The 19,019-nt window shown below is 45.6% G+C and overlaps 1 long non-coding RNA gene across 1 annotated transcript in view; it reads right to left on the bottom strand.

The window, feature by feature from the left end:
• Positions 1–5,867: 5,867 nt before the first annotated feature.
• Positions 5,868–19,019, bottom strand: part of LOC139022573 (uncharacterized) — a 128,233-nt gene continuing 115,081 nt past the window's right edge. The window contains exon 4 of the long non-coding RNA XR_011479573.1: positions 5,868–5,935. This is a non-coding gene — a long non-coding RNA (uncharacterized lncRNA). The remainder of the gene's footprint in view (positions 5,936–19,019) is intronic.

Genomic DNA, 19,019 nt, shown 5'->3' with positions numbered 1-19,019 from the left:
TCAATTTCGCTAGAGAACCAAGACGCGACGGGCCGTGGCAGAACCGGACAGAACTAGCCTTGTTCGTTCTTGTTGTTTTCCATTTGCAGTGGAACTGGAAACAGGACCTCGGTTTCATTGGCGGGGGGGGGGGGGGGGAACGGCTAGTGACGATTCTAGGAGCACGACCGATGACGCAATTCGACAGTGACATTGTTGTGATGCGTACTGGAGGCGTTAGCATGGCTATTTTGTGCCATCCTTTTACTTTTTGTTTGCGGGCAGCAATGGAGAGTGAACAGAATAGAGGAGACGGCGGAAAAGAGCCTGAGAAATGCGCGACGTATCATCATGCGAAGAGAGGATCGTTTCAGCCGGTTGAAAGACCAGCTTATGCGTCGAAAGGCTCCTACCAGATGCGCAAAATCTTTTTTTCACTTTAGAGKTATTCGTTAGTGTAGCTGTACCGTTTGTAGTCAGATTTTCCTTCTCTTTTAAATATGGAACCATTGGCTCGTGCGCGAGTATTAACAACATGCGCGACACACACACTGTGACATCATTGTGTGAGACCAATCTTTGAGTACAGGCATTTGTAACCCCACCCACCAGCCTACTTGGTTCGACGTCAGTACCAGATGTCAAACGAGGCTGAATATCCCGCTTGGTTTCAGGAATCAAGTGGGCCATGGGAAAATGGAAATCAAATAGGAACCGCGATATTCACGGCACGGCCCTGCAGTGGAAAAGCCCTCTTAATGACCTTTTATTATTTGATGTATTCATTTAACTAGGCAAGTCAGTTAAGAACAAATTCTTATTTACAATGACGGCCTACCCTCCCGTAACCCAGACGACGCTGGGCCAATTGTGAGCCGCCCTATGGGACTCCCGATCGCGGCCGGGTTATGATACAGCCCAGGATCGAACCAGGTTCTGTAGTGACGCCTCTAGCGCTGCGATGCAGTGCCTTAGACCGCTGCGCCACTCKGAAGACCTTTGATGGCTCCTAGCCGCCAAGCCACTGAGGGTGCATTTGAAGATGTGAAAGGAGAACGAGGAGAAGGGGGGGAAGGGTGGAGAGCGCTTCTGTGCACATGGGAGTCCCTATGATACATATGGACCTCTGTTGAGCGGTGTCCTACGCACACACAAATGCACATGCACCTACTAAATAGTATGTCCAAAACAGTCCGTTTCCTCTCGCTTGCCTTTTTGACAGCTACAGCTGTTAGTGGCCTGAAATCCCCTGGACTGAAGCTCAGTAATTACAAGGYGTGAAGAATGTTCTGGCAGCAGAGGGCTGGTGCCGTGGTCGAAGACCGGCCGAGAGCACTGGGACTACAAGCATAGCTAAACAACTACAGGAGCTAGACCTTACAGCTCTGGAACTAAAACAATACACTGTGGCTAAACTACAGGAGCTAGAGCTAACAATACTGGAACTACAGCAATATAAAAGAGAGGGGGGWTTAGCGCTTTACAGGAGAKAAGTGCTAATGTTAGTAAAGGGGACTAGAGCTGTGTTCGGATACTCATACTAACCRCACTWATTGAGTATGTAGTATGCTTATTGGTCATAGTATAGATATAGTTAGTATGCCAAAAGTTCCCGGATGTCGTRCTACATTCRCCAAAATACGACGTGTACAAGCARCGGACAGCATTTCTGTGCTTTCAGGGCCCATAATGCAACTCTTCAGAAAACGGGCGTGGCTTCACAAGGTTTTCAGATTTGAAGAAATGGCGGAAAATATGCTGCCGAAGTCCGACGAGAGCGGATACAAATTCATTGATTTAACTAATTATGAAAATGTTGAGCAATGTAATAAAGTAATGACTTTTCAAATAAGTTACGCTACACGTTATGTTGGCTGRCAATTTGCTAGCTACGCTATCCTGCATTACAGCAGTATGTACCGGTATGTTAGCCAGTTACCTAACGTTAGTTGGCTACTAATACATCGAACTGGCTAGTATATTAACTATCCGCTATCTAACTACCCAACGTTTATTGACTTGATTATTAGCTRAGTGGTATAGTCGTTGGGSGTTCTTAAWGGACATTGTTAATTATGGCTATCTACTCCGATTTCAGAGCACTCTCGTCCGAGTGTGCCAGAGCGCAGAATAACTGATGAATTTACGAACGCTCAACACCKGTTGAATATGGCCGGTGTCAGTAAACATCAGACAAAAAAAAGTGTGATTAAATTGTTTCCAGCATCACAGTTAGTCATCAATGCTATGGATAACATGAAAACAGTCAGAGTGAGGTGTTCTCTCATTTGTTTCTGGAAGTATCTAGCCAATGTTAGCCTGTTAGCTTGGGTGCTTGACTGCCGTTGTGAGGTCAGAACACTCGGATCAACCCTACTCCTCGGCCAGAGTGTCCAGTGTGCGCTCTGAACGCTCCGAGAGCGAAACGATCAATTTACGAACGGACAGTCCAACAAGGCTCTGAATTTACGAACGGAGGAGAAGATGGAAGGTCTAGGTTTGGTGAGGGTTAAAAGTACACATACAGATGGTCGGGAACACAAACACCTGAAAAACACACCCACAGGTTACAGCCAGGCAGAATGAATGCCCTGTGGAACCCATGGGTTAAGGGTCTATAAATAAAGAGTGGATGACCCGGAGAGAGAGAGCGAGAGAGAGCGAGAGAGAGAGAGCGAGAGAGCGCAACAGAATGAAGAGAGACATGGGAGAAGTGTGCAGGTAGATCAACAGCAAAAGAAAGATGAAAATAGAGAGATTATCAGACAGAGATGGAAACAGAGAGAAAAAGAGATGCAGTAAGAGAGGATGAGACAGAGGAGAGGAGAGAGAGAGAGAACAGCCTGACAGGACTCTGTGGGCCTATATCTGATATGGGATCCTTGATCTCTTCCTGGCCAACGGCCGACCCCTGATCTCTTCCTGGCCACCGGCCGACCCCTGGGCGCCTGCGATTGACCCTGGTGCGACCTGGGACAGGGGGATCTACTCACGGTACGGTGACCCTCTACCGTGAGGAGGGGGGGGTCATCACCCATGCACCACTTCACTCCACACCATGTCCTGCCTTCCCCATCCTGTAAGCCTCTTTAGCTGCACAACTAATCCTAGCCCCCGGTAACAGCCTGGGAGTGTATGTGTATGTGCATATATGTGTGTGTGTGTGTGAGTACGAAACAGATTACTTGTGTATATGCACAGGGGTCACAGTATGCCGTGTGTATGTAACATGGCTAAATCCTCGGCCCTAATCTATGTGCTCTCTGTCACCTCTGGGTCTGCATGGCAAATGGCCCAGGAACACAAGGAAAATACTCAAGGGCTRGTCAGCCCTTCCCCCTGTTGAGGGGCCAAAATCTCAGTCTCTCTCACACAGTATCTAGCAGACTGACTATTGGAATGTGTGAGAGAATAATACCACTGAAGCCATGTTTGGTATCTGTACTGAAAGCTTCTTCCCTGAGGTGAACTCTGATGCCATCTATATGGATGTATGATCTCCGTGGTTATGTGTAGTTGTTCAGAATGAACTCTGATGACACCGTATGCAAGGGTTTCCTTTGTGCCGTCTCAGGAATGCGGCCCGGTCTCTGGTATAAATGGAATGAAGGTCTCTAATCCTGCCCGTGGGAAAAGGTTTTCTGAAAACGCTTCTCTCTTTTAGGTTGGCCCATAGGCCTAGAGGGTCTGTTTTGTTCATGCATGTTGGATGCATTTGCAGTTTGCTTTGGTAGCGTTTCAGATTAGTTTGCGCCCAAAATAAATGAATGGTAAATAATGTGGTGTCATTTTGGAGTGGCCTTTATACATGCTAACCTCCCCTGTTATTGGCATGTCCTGGGGGTATGATCTTTGACCCTCTGTAACTTTCTCACTCATCATTATTCACTCATCATTATCCGTAATCACGGTAGCATCCACATTCATGTAGAACTGTTTAGAAACATTCTATTCTTATTTATAATATAAGTGACTCCAAAATGACACAAAGCATAGCAACACTCACCCGTAGCACGCGCTCCAGCAGGTATATTTCACTGGTCATCCCCAAAGCCAACTCGATTGGCCACCTTTCCTTACAGTTCTCTGCTGACAATGACTGGAACGAATTGCAAAAATCACCGAAGCTGGAGACTCATATCTCCCTCACTAACTTTAAGCATCAGCTGTCAGAGCAGCTTTACCGATCACTGCACCTGTACACAGCCCATCTGTAAACAGTCCACCCAACTACCTCATCCCCATACTGTTATTTATTTTTGCTGTTTGCACCCCAGTATCTCCACTTGCACATCAACWTCTGCACATCWATCACTCCAGTGTTAATGCTACATTGTAATTAWTTCGCCACTAYGGCCTATTTATTGCCTTAMCKCCCTAATCTTACTACATTTGCACACACTGTATGTAGATTTKTCTATTGTGTTATTGACTGTATGTTTGTTTATCCCATGTGTAACTCTGTGTTGTTGTTTTTGTCGCACTGCTTGGCTTCATCTTGGCCAGGTTGCAGTTGTAAATGAGAACTTGTTCTCAACTGGCCTACCTGGTTAAATAAAGGTGATTWAAAAAWATATAAAAAATAAACATAGAATATAGCTCAGTATTTTAATCATTTATTTTATCAAGTCATTATTGCTCACCTTTATCAAAAGGTGTCAATAATTTCAGACCCAACTGTATATTTAGGCTGGGTTTCTGTACAGCACTTCGAGATATTAGCTGATGTACGAAGGGCTATATAAAATAAACTTGATTTGATATACACATATATGATCAATATTACCACACTACGTGTGTGTGTGTGTGTGTGTGTGTGTGTGTGTGTGTGTGCGCACATGCTCATCAAGACTGAATGCCTGTGTACATCAATAGATTATTCTGGATGTGCATGTTGATTACGGAGTGCATGAGCGTGTGTGTGTCTATATTCCTCTGCTGTTTTGACAGCTCTGTTATTAAGGATGACAACTAGGCTAAAGCCCAAACAACTGCACATTTGCAGACAGCCATTTCCCTAAATCTGGGGATGGGGGATGAGTGTGTGTGTGTGTGTGTGGGGAATGAGTGTTCCAATTTGCAAAAAAAAAAGAAAAGGAAAAGCCTCCAGCTAAAAGAAAAGAAAAGTAGACCAGATACACACGTCCTCAAGGGACCCAAAAAAAGAGAAACAACCAGGAAACAAAAAAGAGGGAACAAAAAACCACACCCATTTAATGAAGATTTCTTCCAGGAGAGATGGAAGAAGGGTTTGCGTGGGAGCAGGAGAGGACTGTATGTATGTGTGTGTGTGTGTGTGTGTGTGTGTGTTTCATGACAGTGAGCCCTACCTAACCATCAAACACGCACACATGCTACACCTATGGGAGGGGGACTGTGTAGTCGCGCTAGTTAGGCTAGCACTAACCTGTGCTTCACCGCAGTCCCAGTGGAGGGCCACTATACATTCAGATGCTGGCAACCTTCAACTATTGAGGATACTTTAGATAGCATGCTGGAGCTCAATCTGGTAGCGGGAGGCTTTTCCAGGCAATACGTTTCGTAGCCGGAGTAGTCARTCGACACAGTTATGGTGTAGAACTCTGGTACTTCTTTAACTCTCGCCGCAGCAYTTGACTGATATTTAAAAGTCATTCACTGGCCTGAGAGTTCAGGCTTCCCAAGTCCTTGGGCGACAAAGCGAGAGAGAGGGCGATGGAGGCGAGGGGAGAGTAAGACGAGCGAGAAAAGAGAGAGAGGCGAAGAGAGAGAGAGAAAAAATGTGAGATGGAGAGGGGGGGGGGGGAAGCATGGCCAAAGTGTCTCACCTTGCAGCCTCGCAGGCGCTAGGACTCCGTAGTGGTATCCCGAGGACTTGTCGCACAAACGAAGCAGGGTTGTAGATTCGCGGGGGTGAGGGGGCGGCGGGCGGGGATGGGGACTATCTCCTCCGAGCTGGTGCTCTGGGTCTCTATGGCTGCAGAGAGAGAGAGAGAGAGAGAGAGAGAGAGAGAGAGAGAGAGAGAGAGAAAGTGGAGCGGGAGATTAGGTTAGCTTAATCTATAGGGCTGGATGAATTTAAAGACATACAACTATGCTATTACTTAGCCTAATCACCGATTAAGACGTGGCGGAAACAAGTGACAACGACACATTGCAACAAGTTGACCGTATGAAAGATTCAGTGGAACCACAGTTGGTCATTGGGTAGGTAACGTGTAGCACAGTTCACTTGAATAATTACCACACTTTGATGTAACTGCATGTTGTGCCGAGAGAGAGAGAGATTCAAATGGATCAAAAGAGAATTAGGATGAAAGAGTGAATGGGAATATGAGAGAGAGAGAAGCACATGGTGATAAAGCAGATGATGTTACCGCCTGTGGTGGGCCTCTCCCTAGAAAGCCTCTATAATAGCATCGCCCCGTGTGAGAGGCAACCTGCTGTGGAGAATAGGTTGAGTTGGCCCACGGCCTGCTTTCTGCTTCATAGCAAGCAAGCAAGCAAGCAAGCACACACACACACACACACACACACACACACACACACACACACACACACACACACACACTGGGAGTAGTGCCAGCCATAATTAATGGAGTTGTGCTTGTCACCGAGGAGGAGAGAGAGAGAGAGGCAGGAGAAATACACAATAAACTGCTCCATTAACGAGCTCTTGAGAACACACAGCCATGTTAGCAACCATGGCTTACCAGCCAATCAAGAGTCCTCCTAGGAGCCTCCGTGACCAATCAGGGCTCACTCAGGCATTATTGCAGCTCATCGCGGTCCACTAGGTAGCCATAGCGACCAATCACTATCCACAACGGTACAATCTCCATGATGACAATGAGCAAATGAGCTCCAACATTAGTGTCTTATTAGGAAGCTATTGCCAATGATGAATGATCATAGCAATGAATAATATCTCAGTCACGAGAGTGCATTCAAACCACATTCAAACTAGTTGTTTATTAGCTGCTAGTCTTTAACAGCAGAACGTAGACCATATACAGTGCCTAGTTGAAGTCTACACACCCCTGGCACAGTCTTTACATTTTGCGGGCTTAAAATGTAATCTATACCGAACAAAAAATATAAATGCAACAATTTCAACCATGAGTTACAGTTCATTTAAGGAAATCAGTCAATTTAAATAAATACATTTGGCCCTAATCTATGGATTTCACATGACTAGGCAGGGGCGCAATCATGGGTGGGCCTGGGAGCGCATAGCCACACCCACTTGGGAGCCAGGCCCAGCCAATCAGATGACTTTTCCCCACAAAAGGGCTTTATTACAGACTGAAATACTCCTCAATTTCATCAGCTGTCCGGGTGGCTGGTCTCATACGATCCCACAGGTGAAGAAGCCGGAAGYGGAGGTCCTGGGCTGGCGTGGTTACACGCTGTCTGAGGCTGTGATGCTAGTTGGACATACTAATAAATTCTCTAAAATTACTTATGTAGAGAGGTTAACATTCAATTATTTGGCAACAGCTCTGGTGGACATTCCTGCAGTCAGCATGCCAATTGCACTCTCCCTCAAAACTTGAGACATCTGTGGTATTGKGTTGTGTGACAAAACTGCACAAGGTGCACCTGTGTAATGGTCATGCCGTTTAATCCGCTTCTTGATATGCCACACCTGTCATGGATTATTTGGATGGATGGATTATTTTGGCAAAGGAGAAATGCTCACTAACAGGGATGTAAACACATTTGTGCAACATTTGAGAGAAATAARCTTTTTGTGCGTATGGAAAAATTCTGTGACCTTTTATTTCAGCTAATGAAACTTGGGAACACCACTTTACATGTTGCGTTTATATATATTTTTCTTTATAGAAAGGGATTAAATTACATTTGTTCCCCTACAGAGCTACATAACTTACTCCAATTTGAAAAAGTGAAAAAAAGTTAGAGATCATTTTCCGAATAAAAAAAAAAACGAACGAAAACACATAGATGCCTGGATTGYGTACGTCTTCACTCCCAAGAGTTAATACTTGGTGGAAGCATTTTYTAGCAGCCATCACAACTGTGAATCATTTTGAATAATATTCTACCAACTTTGCACAACTCCTAGGGCAACACATGCCCATTGTTTTTGTCAAAATTGCTCAAGCTCAGTAAATCTGGTTGGGAATCATTGATGGACAGCATCAAGCAAATTTAAGTCGGGACTGAGACTAGACCAACTATTGGGAAAGCCATTCTGGTGTTTCTTTGGCATACAAATGTGTGTAAATGTCTCGCTGAAAAATAAAACTCTATCCCAGGGTTAGGTTTTCAGAAGACTGAGGTGGGTTTTCCTTCAACTCTTTACCTGGGCTTCGCTCATTTCATATTGATTTTGATCCCGACAAACTTCCCARTCCCTGCCGATGACAAGCATACCCACAACATGATGCTGCCACCACAATACTTGAAAATACAGASGGTTTCACTCTGTGTTGTGTTGCATTGGATTTGACCCAAACCTTTAGTTTTTTTATTTAGTCCAAAACGTTTATGCATTTGCCGTGTTGCCGTTCAGTATTACTTAGCGGCTTGTTGCAAACAGAATGGATGATTTGGAGTGGATTTYTTTCAAACACTGGCTTCCTTCTTTTCACTTTGTCRTACAGGCCAGTAATGTGGGGTGAATACAATGTTGTCGATCCCATTCTATTTTCAAGTATTGTTGTGGCAGCATCACGTTATGGGTATGCTTGTCGCCGGCAGGGACTGGGGAGTTTGTTAGGATCAAAATAAAAAAAATATGAAAGGAGCAGAGCCCAAGTAAAARGTTAAGAGGAAAACCTTCCTCAGTCCTTTGAAGAACCAACACTGGGATATAATTTACATTTTCAGAGGGACAATTACACACATTTTAAGACAAAAGACACACCAGAATTGAGAAGTTTAGTGTTCCTGAGYGGTCCCGTCTCAGTGCTGACTTAAATCTGCTTGATAATCTGAGACAAGATTTGAATATTGCTGTYCATCAATGATTCCCAACCAAACTTACTGAGCTTGATCAATGGATATATGTTAACCTAAAAGTTGTGCAAGGTTGATAGAATCYTTTTTCAAAATGATTCCCAGCTGTAATGGTTGCCAAAGGTGCTTCCATCACATATTAACTCTGGGGTGTGATGACATGCACAACCAATATTTTGTATTTTCTTGTCATTTCGAAATATTTACATAATTTTTCTATCCCTTTGAAAATGTGGAGTAGGTCGCRTAGATCATTAGGAAAAAYCTAAATGAATCCCTTTGTTGATGTCATTTTAAGGCAGCAAAATGTGAAGRYYGTAAGGCGTGTAGACTTTCACGAGCGACTGTATGCGTTATGAAAAGGGAAACATGCCTGCCGTGTGATGAGAAACAGTGATCTTGTGTAATCACAGTCCATCATGTAAGCTCCTCCACTTCTTGGAAGAGGGGCTTACATCATTTGGAAGAATGTGCGAGGGAGACCCTGAACACACACACACACAGACAGCTTACATACATGTACACACAACACACCTTCAACCTTTCAGAGCTCTCCTAGTGTGTGTGTGTGTGTGTGTGTGTGATGCTTAGGGGTCCGACTGAACCCTGGAGTGTTAGTAAGTGCTCCATTTTTACCCCAGGACTCATAGAACCTGCCAGGCAGCATGAGAGAACGAAAGGGGGAAAGGAACACACGCACATTGACCTGACCCAAAAACACACATATTTATGGCCCTAACCCACCATGTGAAAGTTGATGTATGAATCTGTCCTACATGTTCTAGTGTGTGTGTGTGTGTGTGTGAGACTTCTCGTGTCCAATCTTACTTGGTTCCATCATTACCACACTAAACCCCCACACATTCTTCTACCGTCCACTCTCATCTCTTTCACTCCCTCTACGTTTACCTCCCCCTGTATCTCTCCTTTTCTCTCTCCAGATTCTTTCCATTCTCTCTCTCTACAAGCCAAACACCCTACCCCCGCATTTGCTATTCCCCCTGTCCTGTAGTCCTCCAATCCCCAGCCATGTTCCCCTCTGCCCTTTTCCCTTTGACCCCCAGCCATCTCCGGTCCACGCCTCACCCCCCCCACAATATTTCTGCCAACAACACACTATTCCAGTGCTGCTGCCCCCCTCTTATTTCTGCAAGCTCAGTCCACCTTCCCATCAGTGTGGGTAGGTTCAACAATTACACTGGTATATGTCTGGGGTGGAATTCCAAAACCCTCCTTTACATAAAAAAAGTGTATGTGTCGTCGTTTGCATGTGTGGGAAATGGTGTGTGTGATGAGCGAGTAAGCCAGGCGGGGGTGTGCGTGCTACTTATGGTACATCATCCTAGCTCTACGAGTATTATTTTCAAACAGGCACATTTTCGCTGTGTGTGAGAATGGACGAGAGGGAAAAGTTAAAGAAAGGAAGACATTGTCAGAGACGTCCGGAAGAACCCGAGATAAATAAATAAAGGAGGAGAGAGGAGAGGAGAGAAGGAGAGAGAGGAGGAGGAGAGAGGGAGAGAGAGAGGAGGAGAGATGAGACGAGAGAGAGAGAGAGAGAGAGAGAGAGATGAGAGAGAGAGAGAGAGAGAGATGAGGAATACACTCCAGTGATCTCTGGGTTTGGAAAGATGAAGACAGGACGGCGGTTTAGAAACATGGCACCACTATATTAGCTTTGGCCATCCGCTGTTTGTCTACGGGACAATTTATCCTCACTAAAAACAGGGGACCAACATGCATTACTGCTGTTGTTGTCCTGCCAAGGCCTTCCCTAGTGTCCTCAGTCGCTCTGAATAGTCAATACAAACATATAAAAAAATATATTTTTAAAATGTATTTTATAACTCGACACAATACACAATGGAAAGGTGGGCTCTCGGGGGTGCTGGAATTAGATGCCTAATGCTACCAGATCCCCGCACTCTCGTCACTCAGCAACAGATCCTGAATCAAGTAATGAGAGGGTTCCCGATACTACTGGAGGACGCGTTTCAGTTTTTGACGAACAGTGCTTTCAAAGTGTGCGGAGGGGGAAACTTGGGAATCTGTTTTCCTTGCTAGGTCCGATTACAATTTGATTTCCAGGCAACAACTTTGAGGATTACGGAATCGGATCTTACATAGGACTTTTCAATCTAGATGTCCTAGATATAGTCGATCACTATGATAAATGGTACCGGTTCTATATATCCCATTTGAGCTGAGCCCCATTTATTTTTTTAGTCTATGTTTAGCTGCGTCTTTCCAGTATATCCACTACCATTACCAACACACTTTCCTGTGTTCAAAATAAGCCAGTGTCACTAAAATACACCACCCCTAACCCGAGACAGAAAGAAGACTAGAGTGTGGAGAATGTGAAGTTTTACTCCTCTCCAGGCACCGCACAGCAGCAGCGCGCACACACACACACACACACACACACCCACCACAACCCACACCCCCACAACCAACACCACCACCCAGCACACACACACACACACACACACACACACACACACACACACACAGGAAGCAAGTGGCGGTTGAGGCTTTCAGTGCCGTCTTTGTGCCAGCTAAGGGAGGTATTTTGGGCAGGTAGGTACACAGACAACAACAAAAAAAGGCGGCAGAGAAAGCGGGCTCAGAAACAAGATGAAAGAGAGCTACGGTGAGAGATACGCTGTAGGTGAAAAGGGGAAGTGAGAGAGGGACACGCTGATCTTGTGCTGCTATACGTAATCAAACCAACACGTTTCGGGGTAAAAAAAMMAAAAAAACAACAACAAAACAGGAAGTAAGACATTTCAAACACTTCCACCCTACTCTTTCCCCTTCACAATACACTCACTCCATTTTCTCACCCCTCTCCATCTCCGTTTCTCTCCCTCTCCTTCCCTCTCCCGCCTTCGCACGCAGTCTTCTTGTGGCGCGCCAGCCTCCTGTTCCCTGGAGTCCTGTCTGACCTCTTTTCTGCCAAGCTGTCCTTGTATGAGTCCTGACTCGTGTATGAGTGGCACATTTCAGGGTGAAAGAGGGACATCCTCGACTTCACTTGAAACTCTACCTGCACGCCTGGCCCTATGCCACCCAAACTGGTCGCAGACACCATGTGTTAAATAAACCATGTGTAATAATAAACCAGGATTTTATTAGATGAAAGACAAACCGATCAGGTCATCACTAATCAATCCTCCCAGGTAGGCGATGTACACCAGCTACAGTGAGCTAGCTTCGCTAACGACTAGCCTCCGCGAGCCTTCTTGTCATCTCAGCTAAATAGGGACATTTGAGAAGAAGCCAACAAGATGCCAACAAGATGCCAAAAGGCAGTTCACCCTGATCAAGGACATGACTGGGCTATTATGAAGGGCTCAAAAGAGGGGGTTCCCATTCAGCCAAACTGACATCTACTTTAATAATAATCCCATTTTATTTGTCACATGGGCCGAATACAACAGGTGTAGACATTACCATGAAATGATTACTGACAAACCCTTCAAAAAATGTTTTTTTAAGTCTGCGTTGTTGGTTAAGTAAGAAAATAWTAGCAAAAAATAAATATATAMAAATTATAAAATAGGGGGTACCRGTACCCAGTCGAGGTAATTGAGATAATATGTACATGTGGTTAGGGGGTAAAGTGACTATGCATAGATAATAAACAGCGAGTAGCAGCAGCGTAAAAAAGGGGGTCAATGCAAATAGTCCGRGTAGCATTTGATTAACTGTTTAGCAGTCGTATCGCTTGAGGGTAGGAGCTGTTAAGGAGCYCTTTGGACCTAGACTTAGTGATCCGGTACTGCTTGCCGTGCGGTAACAGAGAGAACAGTCTATGATTAGGGTGGCTGGAGTCTACGTACTACCCTCGTACTACCCTCCGTAGCGGTCAGATGCCGAGCAGTTGCCAATACAAGCGGTGATGCAACCAGTCAGGATGCTCTCGAGGGTGGATCTGTAGAACTTGAGGATCTGAGGACCCATGCCAAAGCCATGGAAGGCAGACTCAATTAGCCACCAGCGTAACACAGGAGGACTTTCTCCTTCCCTCTCTTTCCATCCCTCCCATCAGGCAAAATGATGGGTGTCCTCTCTCACTACCYCTCCCCTCCGCTTTATGCTTATTTAAAAAGCAAGTCAGTTAAGAACGAAATTCTTATTTAGAATGACAGCCTACWCCCTARACAAACCCAGACGACGTGYGCAGCCCTATGGAATCCCAATCACAGCCGGATGTGATGCAGCCTGGATTTGAACCAGGTACTGCAGTGTCTTAGACCACTGTGCCACTTSGGAGCTTAGTCTCAAATCCAAACACAAGTGTTTTCATGGAGGCATGCTAACTGGGGGRGAAGCCATTGTCAAAACATGACCAAGAGTAGTTGTTGTTGTTATTGAATAAAGCAAAGTGTATTCTATCTGAATCTGGCTTACTCTTCAAGTTCTGTTCTTGGTATTAGTTATTATGGGGTCATGGAGCATCCAATTTCACTTCCATGCAGCACATCACCCACAACCCATCACCCACAACCCGGGTGATATCAGCACAACACTGACCAAAAGAGCTATAGTTAAAGGTTCAGTATGTAGCTTTCCGAGTGACCGGGTCCAATTCACGTAGAAATATTAGTTATAGATCTTTCATTTCTCTTTGAAAGTGAGTCTGATAAGCAGTAGATCCATTCTTTGAGCTCTGTTTCTATGCTTCCCATTCCGAAGGTTAAGCTTTGCAAAATTTTTGGTTTTGTACACCGGCTTCAAATAGCTGAATATATGATATCTTTGGTTATTGAAAATGTATTTCACAGCGGTTTAGATTGTACAGTGACTCTCTTCACAATACATTGCTTGTTTTGCCACATAAACCGAAATTGCCGAACATAATATATAATTTCTATCAACCATGTAATGGCAGAGCGATTTCTACTACACATTTAAGAGCTTCCTTAGCTGCTCATTGTAAGAGCTGATCACACGGAGAACTGATCACCTGGCCAGACTGTGACGGCAGTGGGGGTCGTATGGTGGAGAGGGGGAGGGGTCGGGGGGAGGCGAGTGGCAGAGGGCTCTCATATTTCCCATAAACCCCCTGGGCCCTGTTGACCTGTCTGTCTGCCTGGCGTGACCTTGTGCTTGCACCATTTGACCCCTAGCTGACAGATGGACCTGTTTGTCTGGCTGAGACGACCATTAGCGTTCGTGTCGGATCCGAGGGTCGCGTCACAGAGGCACAGACAAAAACAAAAACAATCACGTACACATTTAACCACGTCCACGCGGACTAAACTACAACCAGTGCACAATAAACACGCACACAAATCGGGCCGTCGCAGAAATACAGCTGAAGAGTGCGCAAACGCCGCAAACGCACTGATAAACTGTGGAGTTAACCCCAAGTTCCATATCCCACTGGGCATTATCCACACSCCCATCTGGGCCGTTAGATCAGGGGAGGGAGACTAGAGGCCGAGCAGCTCCTCCCGAGAAGGCCTTCGAAGAGGGAGTTCATCAATTAGTAAACACAGTCAAAACCAGTGCTACTCTACACGCCCACCACTTACCCTCTCACCGGAGAACGGCCTGGATAGGATAGAGGCCGCTGCTCCCCTCTGAAATATTTAAAAGCCCCAATCATTATAGTGCTACGAGGTAAATGGATGAGGCCAGTGGAGGAGTGCGAGGGGTAGGGGGTTGTCTGTGTTATAGAGTAAAAGAGTAGAAGGGGGAAGTGGATGGGGGGGGGGGGGGGGGGGAAGAGGGGGGTTTGGGGGTTGGTCTCTCTGTGTGTGTGTGTGTGTGTGTGTGTGTGTGTGTGTGTGTGTGTGTGTGTGTGTGTGTGTGTGTGTGTGTGTGTGTGTGTGTGTGTGTGTAAGAGAGAGTGAGATAAAGAGGAGAGAAAAAAAAATGGGGCCGAGCATGAAAGGGAAGCGGCTGCATACCTCGCAGCAGCAGCAGCGTTGGCGGTAGTCCTCGGGGGAGCAAGAGGATCCTGGTACAGTTACTAAGCCTCCCTCGCTCTCTCTCTTCAAAAGGCTCACTGTGACTGTATTATAGTCTTCTTCTCTCACAGACATCTGCCTCTCCTCAGAGAAAATAACTCCTAGCGTTGTCATGCAAGTGGGGGGGACCAGGGACAAATATCAAACACTAACTCACGGACGGAGGAAACTAAAAACAAGGACGAGTCAAAATGTTGTTTAAAAAAAAAATAACATATACGCCTCGATACTGGAACATGAAGAATGGTTCGGCACTAGAATTTGTGTTACTTTCGATACATCTGTCAAATGTGTCTYACGGATCAACTCTGTCTATCAGCACAGTTGATGTCCCCCTATATAGCGCGAAAGCACAGTGCCTGCTCCACTTAGCCTGCACTAGGAGTCTGGGCTGCATCATGTTAGCGCCCTATTCATGCTGCACACAAGTTAACACACTTAAATAATGCGATATATAATGCATGCAGAAATGTTGAAACTGTTAATTACTGTTYGCAAAACAATGTCCATACAGGTTAGAACACTTTCCAATGCAAGAAGAAACCGGTCGATTCCAGCTTCGTAGGCTAACTTTCCTTCTAGCGTATAGCTGAAGCTATCATCAATTCACTACACTAGTACTTTGTTTGTGACAATATGAAAATCATAACGCAAAATATGCGGATTTCAAAGCTGATTGCCACCAAATCTTTTTTGATTCACTTCAAATCGGTCTCTCTCTCTTATCTACAGAGCTCGCCAGTTTATAGTCCTAAAAACCGGAAATTAGTTACCTCTGATTCATTCAGCCATTCCTATGGGGGAAATTAATGGGGTTTTGGGATAAACGCTGAAAATAAGGTCTGAGGTTAACACAGGCTTAGGAGATCTTTTTGTTCTATGAGATAATATCAGTCAGTTAACATGACCTTTATGAATTAGGAAGCCTTGGTACTTTTGTTTGGATTACATAAAACGCTTCAAAATTCCCCAACAGTGACGATAGCTGATGAAGAGTAGCTCCTAGAACAAAACGTATAATATCACCTAAGCCTGTGTTTACCACAGACCTCATTTTCAGCATTTACCCAAAAACCCTAAAAAAAAAAAAGCCAATAATTTCACCATAGGCTTTGTCCAACGAACCATATCGAAGTCAAAATTCTGGTTTCGTGACAACACCATATACTGTACATCTCAGCTTACTGGGTGGTGTAAGATCATGGTTAGTCTTGGACAGCGATGGCTGTCGGAATCTAAACAGTCCTGTATGATTGAAACGTTCATTGGGGTTCCTCATTACTATCCTCATCATGTCGGACCTGGGTGGAGGCAAGAGTGTACATTGACATATGTGTGCTTGCTTATATGTATAAGAATGTGGGTGATCATATGTGAGAGAGCGAGAGAAAGAACTAGCTAAAAAATGATGAGAGACGGGGTCAATGAGGTTACAGCACAGAAAGCGGCTCACATGGGCAGGCAGAGAGAGGCAGAGAGAGAGAGGCAGAGGAGAGAGAGAGAGAGAGAGAGAGAGGCAGAGAGAGAGAGACAGAGAGAGAGACACAGAGAGAGAGACACAGAGAGAGAGAGAGACAGAGAGAGAGACAGACAGACAAAGCGAGAGAGAAAGAAAGAAATGCAGAGAGAGAGAAAAGGCAGGCAGTCGGGATGTAGGTCATTCAGGGAGGCAGTCAGGCCAACTCCAGATCCAGCTCTAGACTGTCAGTGCTGTGTTAGTCACAGTCCTGGATCCAACCCAACAAACCCCAACCTACAGATACACACAAACACACAGGGTGACTCATCGCGCCAAACTCCGGCCCCTGGCCCCCAGCCTCCGATTGGTGGACCGGAGGACTGTTTACATGGCAGAAAAATGACATGAGATAACCCTGAATGGTCCCCAAGGCTCGTACTATTGGCAGACAAGACTTTCTGTTGGAGGGAGAACAGGGAGAGATCCATCCTTTTGCTTTGCAGAGCACTACACTGTATGTAAACAGACCAACAAGGGTTACAGTATGCAACCAAGGTCATGGCTCGAAGTGTAAACATGCCAGAGGGGTTAACTGGTGAACAAACAGTAGGACTGTTCTGCATCTGGAGTTCTTTCATTTTCCTGGAGTGTCCTGCATCAGGAGTTCTTTCATTGTCCTGGACTGTCCTGCATCAGGAGTTCTTTCATTGTCCTGGACTGTCCTGCATCAGGAGTTCTTTCATTTTCCTGGACTGTCCTGCATCAGGAGTTCTTTCATCGTCCTGGACTGTCCTGCATTTGGAGTTCTTTCTGTCCATCTCTTCCCTTTTTCCTCACCTTGATCCCTCCCAGAGTGAGCAATCAGTGCCTCCCCCTTTAGAGCTAGCAGCGGGGAGAGGAGTGGCAGTGAAACAATAGGGACCGGGGCTAAAGCCTGGCAGTGAAACAATAGGGACCGGGGCTAAAGCCTGGCAGTGAAACAATAGGGGCCGGGGCTAAAGCCTGGCAGTGAAACAATAGGGACCGGGGCTAAAGCCTGGCAGTGAAACAATAGGGACCGGGGGTAAAGTCTGGAAGTGAAACAATTGGGACCGGGGCTAAAGTCTGGCAGTGAAACAATTGGGACCGGGTTTAAAGTTTGGCAGTCAAGCCATTGGGACCGGGGCTAAAGTCTGGCAGTGAAGCCATTGGGACCCGGGCTAAAGTCTGGCACCAGTCCACAGTCCACTGGGGGGAACCAGGCGGTTAACCCCCATGTCATCTCTGGGCTTTGTTTCTGACAACTAAATCTACAGGGATTAGCACCCCAGCAGACAATGGCATCGTAATCCCACCAGCTCAGCCCAGCATATTGACTAGAGGGAGTAACATGGGTCAGTACTCTGGTCCATTAGGCCAGGCTGGGTTAGGGCCAGTCTGGGCTGATTCGGGCTGTCGGCCCGGGAGGTTAGGACCTCGTACTGGGATATTTGTGCGTTTTTTGTAACGTTTGTTGTGTAACACTTATGCTGTTATCTGTGGTGCTGTGGTGAGTGGCAGGATATTGGCAGAGGTAATCAGGGTTAATCACCTTGCATGACAGAGTGGAAATCTGCTTCTGAGAATTAGAGTAAGCGGGGGACTGGTCCAATCCCAAAGTAGAGAGGTTTTTGGGCCTTTAGCCTACTTGGTCTCATACTAGGGACAACATTTTTGTGAATAAATAACATTTCATAGTAAGGATTGTTGGGTTATATTTAACTGAAATAAAACAAGTCTCTTGACATCCAGTCATTTAACAATGTATCTAGATAATAAAAATTCTAAAAAACAGATCAAAATTTGGTTTTTGTAAATTTGTAMAATTTCATATTTGACCCTGGCTGTCGAGTTCAAAGGTCATAAAGTATGGCAGCCTAGCCATACCAGCTAAGTATAGCAGAGGCAGTGATGCTACACTAGCTAGCCAGCCTCAGGGGGATAGAAGGAAACCCCAGTGATGCTCTCATTTCTGCTGCTGTGACACGCTAGCGTCTCCCTCTTCTCTCTCTCTCTCTCGCGTGCGCGCTCAGGGAACAATGGGCTCAATGATTTCCTCAGACCTGCCCTACTCAGCGCTCGAGTCTCTCATCTCCACTTTAAGACTTAATCTCTTCCCCCTCGCCTTTCTTTTCTTCCCCTCTGCTGCTCGACCCCAGCCAGCCTCTCCAGGGCCTCTCTTCAGAGCCAGAATGAAGAGATGAAGGGAGAGAAGAGGAGGGGAGGAGAGTGCTGCTTGGAGCTATTCAGGCTGGCTGACGAGAGCGATAGAGAGAGAGAGACTGTGCTGGGTTTTAGAAGAGAATAAACGACGATGTTCTCTCTTTTGGTACATCTACTTACTACCACAACAACAATTACAACCAATGCTTTTACTACTATAGTTAAGCTACAACTGTCATTACAGAACTTAAAGCCATGACAACAATCACTTCTGTAACCACAAACAGCACAGACGCTCCTTTTGCTGCAAAAAAATGACTATCAGTGATCTTCAACAACATCTTGCGTTACACTACATTTTTGAAACAGTTTCATTTCTGTTAACACTTTAACCCATTTCTACGACTCAGTTGGGATTTTGGACTCGGGGACATAAGTTAGCGTCTGAGCCGTGG

The sequence above is a fragment of the Salvelinus sp. IW2-2015 genome, unplaced genomic scaffold (genome assembly GCF_002910315.2).
Source record: "Salvelinus sp. IW2-2015 unplaced genomic scaffold, ASM291031v2 Un_scaffold16570, whole genome shotgun sequence".
Taxonomy (NCBI): domain Eukaryota; kingdom Metazoa; phylum Chordata; class Actinopteri; order Salmoniformes; family Salmonidae; genus Salvelinus; species Salvelinus sp. IW2-2015.
Note: the sequence above shows the minus strand (reverse complement) of the source record. Positions and strands in the feature narration are given on the sequence as shown.